Genomic DNA, 6,819 nt, shown 5'->3' with positions numbered 1-6,819 from the left:
CCGCCGCTTAGAGACGAAGCATAAAGTGTCCTCATTCCACATAGGGCAAGCTGGATGAATCCATTTTACCCAGGACGGCCGAAGCGGCGTGGACCAGGGGAGAACTGAACTTTATACTTCACACCACAGTAAGTCTACGTGTCCTCTTCCACATAGGGCAAGCTAGAACTAACTATCTTACCCAGGACTGCCGAAGCAGCGTGGACCAGGGGAGGAACACACTTTTCATAGAAACGTAAGGCATCCATGACTGCCATAGTGCGTAAGCCGCCGCTGTGCGCGTAAACCCGTTCCCCGTAGGGAGGAGTCAAGCCGCCGCTTAGAGACGAAGTATTAAGTGTCCTCTTCCACATAGGGCAAGCTAGAATGAACTATCTTACCCAGGACCGCCGAAGCAGCGTGGACCAGGGGAGAACTGAACTTTATACTTCACACCACAGTATTGAGTAATGTGCCCTCTTCCACATAGGGCAAGCTGGAATGTTCCATTTTACCCAGGACGGCCGAAGCGGCGTGGACCAGTGGAGGACTACACAATCATGAGGTTTGATATCGACTTGTGTGTTTCAATAGGGTACCGATGGTATGTTTTGAACCGATTTGATTTAGCCATTCTGAAGTCATCACTTGGTTGAAGCGCTGAACTAGGGAGGCATCGTTTACATATATATTGGTTTTCGCATGCTCTACTAGGTTAATGTCATGAGGTTGGCTATCGAGCATGCCCAAGTGATGACTTGATTGTGTGCTTGCTTGAATTCTTCACATTTCATACCATCGGTTAGTTGTCGAATCATTCCTCGATCATAACCTTCGTTCTTGGTTCATGTATGCTCTCTTCCACATAGGGCAAGCTAGAATTAACTATCTTACCCAGGACCGCCGAAGCAGCGTGGACCAGGGGAGAACTATACTTTGTCTTGTATGCCCTCTTCCACATAGGGCAAGCTAGAATTAACTATCTTACCCAGGACCGCCGAAGCAGCGTGGACCAGAGGAGGACTATACTTTGTTCATAACACCACAGTATTGAGTAATGTGCCCTCTTCCACATAGGGCAAGCTAGAATGAACTATCTTACCCAGGACCGCCGCAGCGGCGTGGACCAGTGGAGGACTACACAATTAAGAGGTTTGATATCGACTTGTGTGTTTCAATAGGATACCGATGGTATGTTTTGAACCGATTTGATTTAGCCATTCTGAAGTCATCACTTGGTTGAAGCGCTGAACTAGGGAGGCATCGTTTACATATATATTGGTTTTCGCATGCTCTACTAGGTTAATGTCATGAGGTTGGCTATCGAGCATGCCCAAGTGATGACTTGATTGTGTGCTTGCTTGAATTCTTCACATTTCATACCATCGGTTAGTTGTCGAATCATTCCTCGATCATAACCTTCGTTCTTGGTTCATGTATGCTCTCTTCCACATAGGGCAAGCTAGAATTAACTATCTTACCCAGGACCGCCGAAGCAGCGTGGACCAGGGGAGAACTATACTTTGTCTTGTATGCCCTCTTCCACATAGGGCAAGCTAGAATTAACTATCTTACCCAGGACTGCAAAGCAGCGTGGACCAGTGGAGGACTATACTTTGTTCATTACACCACAGTATTAAGTATGGTGTCCTCTTCCACCATAGGGCAAGCTAGAACTAACTATCTTACCCAGGACCGCCGAAGCAGTGTGGACCAGGGGAGGACTATACTTTATACTTCACACACTAGCCATACTGAAGTCATCACTTGGTTGAAGCGCTGAACTACGGCGGGGTAATCGTTTACAGGTTAATATCATATAGCTGCATGCTCATTAGTAGATAATGGAATATTGTATGGCAATATGAGCATGCCCAAGTGATGACTTTGTTTCAAGCTCAACAGGTAGGGTATTGAGTCCTCTTCCACATAGGGCAAGCTAGAATGAACTATCTTACCCAGGACCGCCGGAGCAGCGTGGACCAGTGGAGGACTCTATACTTTAAACTTCACACCACAGTATTGAGTACGTCTTGCATAAAGCCCCTAATGAGAACCACGAGGGCTCTCTCAATGTAGAACCACGAGGGCTCTAGTACCGATTCTCTCGGTACGGCTTGGTCCGTGTTCCTTTATGCTTGTACTCGCGGAAAGTCTCAACCCGGAGGTCTTGACTTTGATTGTCATAGTTGGACTACGACGGGGCATCCGACCATTGCTGATCGGACACCCCTGATTCACCATCTTTCGGGTAGGCGGTACGCGTACCTCCGGACGCGGAAGTCTCAACCCGGAGGTTCGGACTTAGAGTTTTTCCCATTTAAAAGTTTTTCTCTTAGCCATACTGAAGTCATCACTTGGCGAACGATTGAACTAGGGCGGGTTAATCGTTTATAGGTATCATGTGGTTTGCATGCTCTCTTAGGTTAATGTCATGTGGTTGGCTATCGAGCATGCCCAAGTGATGACTTTGTTTCACGCTTGCTTGATTTCTTCATGATTCCCTGTTATATAGTGTATTCATTCGAGAACAGGGAATCTTTGGTTTTGCTCAACAGGTATTGGATGTCAACTTGGTATCTAGATCGCATTAAGTCTCAACCCGCAGGTTCGGACTTCTGTTTATTTGGCCAATGTATGTATAAGGCAACTTGTGCCTAAGTCTCAACCCGCAGGTTCGGACTTGTGTATTTGTTCGAAGTTATATATAAGGCAACTTGTGCCTAAGTCTCAACCCGCAGGTTCGGACTTGTGTATTTGTTCGAAGTTATATATAAGGCAACTTGTGCCTAAGTCTCAACCCGCAGGTTCGGACTTCATAGTGTTTCGTCAATGTTCATATGGCAACTTGTGCCGAAGTCTCAACCCGCAGGTTCGGACTTCTAACGTGTTTCGTCAACTATCATATGGCAACTTGTGCCTAAGTCTCAACCCGCAGGTTCGGACTTGTGTATTTGTTCGAAGTCATGTATAAGGCAACGTGTGCCTAAGTCTCAACCCGCAGGTTCGGACTTGTTAGTGTTTCGTCAACTTTCATATGGCAACTTGTGCCTAAGTCTCAACCCGCAGGTTCGGACTTGTGTATTTGTTCGAAGTCATATATAAGGCAACTTGTGCCTAAGTCTCAACCCGCAGGTTCGGACTTCATAGTGTTTCGTCAATGTTCATATGGCAACTTGTGCCTAAGTCTCAACCCGCAGGTTCGGACTTCTATAGTGTTTCGTCAATTATCATATGGCAACTTGTGCCGAAGTCTCAACCCGCAGGTTCGGACTTCTGGAAGGATCACTTGGCCACTAATGATCCTTCCGCAGGTTCACCTACGGAAACCTTGTTACGACTTTTACTTCCTCTAAATCATCAAGTTCGGTCAACTTCGATAAAGCAGACGCGGTTCACGAGGATCCAGCGAACGATCATCTCCAAAGACCTCACTAAATAATCCATCGGTAGTAGCGACGGGCGGTGTGTACAAAGGGCAGGGACGTATTCAACGCTGGCTGATGACCAGCACTTACTAGAAGTTCCGAGTTCATATGGACCATTGCAATCCATAATCCCTACTAAGTGAGTATTTGAGTGATTTCCCGTTCCTCTCGGAATAGGAGACACGCTGCTACCCACATTGTAGCACGCGTGTAGCCCAGAACATCTAAGGGCATCACGGACCTGTTATCGCTCGATCTCATTTTGCTAAACACAAATTGTCCTGCTAAGCAGCGTACCGTAAGTGCACTTGCGCACACGAACAGCGAAGGTGTCAGGTCATACTCCACCGAAAGGTCCTAACCCGTTCCAATCGGCATCGACGCATTAACGCTGACTGCGTTCTAGTTAGCATATGTGAGTCACGTTCGTTATCGGAATTAACCAGACAAATCAATCCACGAACTAAGAACGGCCATGCACCACTACCCTTAAATTTGAGAAAGAGCTATTAATCTGTCTCACCTCCATAAGTTCGGACCTGGTAAGTTTTCCCGTGTTGAGTCAAATTGAACCGCAAGCTCCATTTCATTGTGGTGCCCTTCCGTCAATTCCTTTAAGTTTCAACTTTGCAACCATACTTCCCCCGGAACCTGACTTTGGTTTCCCGGAAGCTACTGAGAGCACCTGGTTGTAGCGTCTCCCAATTGCTAGTTGGCATCGTTTACGGTTAGAACTAGGGCGGTATCTAATCGCCTTCGATCCTCTAACTTTCGTTCTTGATTAAAGAAAGCATCCTTGACAAATGCCTTCGCTTTAGTTAGTCTTACGACGGTCTACGAATTTCACCTCTCGCGCCGTAATACTAGTGTCCCCAACTACTTCTGTTAATCATTACCTCCGGTCTGAGTACAAACCAATGAAAGATTAGACCAAGGTCGTATTCCATTATTCCATGCAAGATTATTCTAGGGCGTTTGGGCACCCTGCTTTAAGCACTCTAATTTGTTCAAGGTAAACGTGAGCGGTCGAGCTCTATGTTACACTTGCACCCGTTGAAGGGCACACCATGACACAGACTTGGTGCCCTACCACACCATTGAGTCGCAACCAGATTCCGACTTGGCCCACCGACCACGGGTTGACCGGGTCGGCGGAGCCGGACTGTGTTGGACAAGTATCAACTTCGAACGTTTTAACCGCAACAATTTTAATATACGCTAGTGGAGCTGGAATTACCGCGGCTGCTGGCACCAGACTTGCCCTCCACTTGATCCTCGTAGAAGGATTTATGCTCTACTCATTCCAATTATGAAACATCATTAAAGAGTTTCATATTGTTATTTCTCGTCACTACCTCCCCGTCCCGGGATTGGGTAATTTACGCGCCTGCTGCCTTCCTTGGATGTGGTAGCCATTTCTCAGGCTCCCTCTCCGGAATCGAACCCTGATTCCCCGTTACCCGTTGCAACCATGGTAGTCCTCTATACTACCATCCATAGTTGATAGGGCAGATATTTGCGAGATCTGTCGTCGGTGCGAGACCATACGATCAGCATCATTATCCAGACTTCAACTCAATGACACGGAGAACCCGCGATTGGTTTGACTAATAAGTGCACCAGTTCCCGCGAGGGTCCTGGCATGTTGCATGTATTAGCTCTAGATTTTCCACAGTTATCCAAGTAACTAGGTTGATGATCTCGTAAATTATAGCTGTTATACTGAGCCTTATGCGGTTTCACATTAAATCTGTTTGTACTTAGACATGCATGGCTTAACCTTTGAGACGAGCGTATATTACTGGTAGGATCAACCAGAATTCCGACTTTGCGTTCGAATGTTCATTGTCCCATTGCACCCGGAGGAGCAAACACCACGTTCTATATGTTGTCAAGTCCGGTAGCACACGGGAGGCGAGCCCCCGTGCGAACCTCATTGCCCTCGTATCACACACACCCGATGCACCGGACAGGCACTTGAGCGGCATTCGACTCCGCTAAGCGCACGTGCGCCCGATTGTGCATGCGCTGACGGGGCCTTCATACCCCTACCACAGCGACCTTATGCCAAACTTCCATGAATACTTAGGTGAGCTGACAAGGGCCTTCATTTCCCTACCATCAACTAAAGGACACGCTAGGCGCGTCCGATCATTGCAACTCCGGGGCTTTCATACCCCAATCACCACAGTACGCAATTCACCAGAGTTTAATCACAACCCCCCCCGGACATGGCACACTATTAACTTGCAACAAAACTTAGTGTGTGCCGGGCACATCGGTTCCACAAAATCATTCCCGATGTACCCCAATTGGGGTTGTGAACGCATCCATGGTCCTCTGACACACCCAACCAAGCGTGGATACTACATACCTCAAACACCCAGTACACTAACAGACAAATCAACATATGGTTGCTTTCCCCCAGACATTTGCCAATCACTTGGCACCCGGACGGGAACTCGCTCCTGATTGCGCCAATGCCACCCATTTGCCAAGAGCGAGTTCTGTATGTAGATTTTATTTGGAAAGACAACCGTGTACTGGATATTCTATCCGACGATTACAGATGACGAGTACGAGACTCGACTACACTCACGGATAATACATTTTGGGTCGAGATTGCTTTCGGGGTTTTCGATTGGTCTTGCGCTTGTAAACGTATAACTTTGACTTGTGGTAACCTCGGTATGTTAGTCGATCACGTGGTTGTGAACTGGTAAGGGTGGGCAATCTGTTCACTTGCACTCTGGGTAGGAATAGGTGAGCGCTATAGGTTAAGATCATTGTATGGTTCCATCGTGATGACTTTCGCTAGATAGTAGGATGTTTGGATAGTTATAACGTTTCTGGCCATTTGTTCATAGTGTTCGGTTCATTGAGGAATTCGATTGGTCTTTGCTTCACACAAGTGGTCGATCACTTGGATGTGAACTAGGGTGAGAATAAGGTGTTCACTAGTGCTCTTAGGTTTTGGATCAGTACTGAGCACTTGATTGGTTTCGCATAATATGTATCCATAGTGATGACTCTTTCCAGCTTAAGATTTCGTGACCGGTTTCGAATCCTTCCCACGTTCGCTTTTACTTGGTTAGGTTTTCGAGTGTAGATTTGAAAGCAATCTCATGTATGTATCCCATCTGATATAAGCCACTGACAGTTCATGTCACCTCGTTCAACTCTCGCTGGGTCACAGAAGTATGTTACTGCGCCCATTATCCCTACTCGGATAGGTTCGGTTCGTTCGTTTTATACTACGGTGAGTAAACTCAATTTGTGCATCGCATAGCCATGGAAAGCAAGCTTTCGCGGGCCTCTTCGACTGTTTTGATACGAGCTGTGCCCGTGATGCTTGTCATCCCAGGATACTAGACCCCTTTGGACGACCGCATGACCATCAGAAAGTAAATTC

The sequence above is a fragment of the Anopheles coustani genome (genome assembly GCF_943734705.1).
Source record: "Anopheles coustani chromosome X unlocalized genomic scaffold, idAnoCousDA_361_x.2 X_unloc_57, whole genome shotgun sequence".
NCBI lineage: Eukaryota > Metazoa > Arthropoda > Insecta > Diptera > Culicidae > Anopheles > Anopheles coustani.
The sequence above is the reverse complement of the archived record's forward strand: the minus strand, read 5'-3'. Positions refer to the sequence as shown.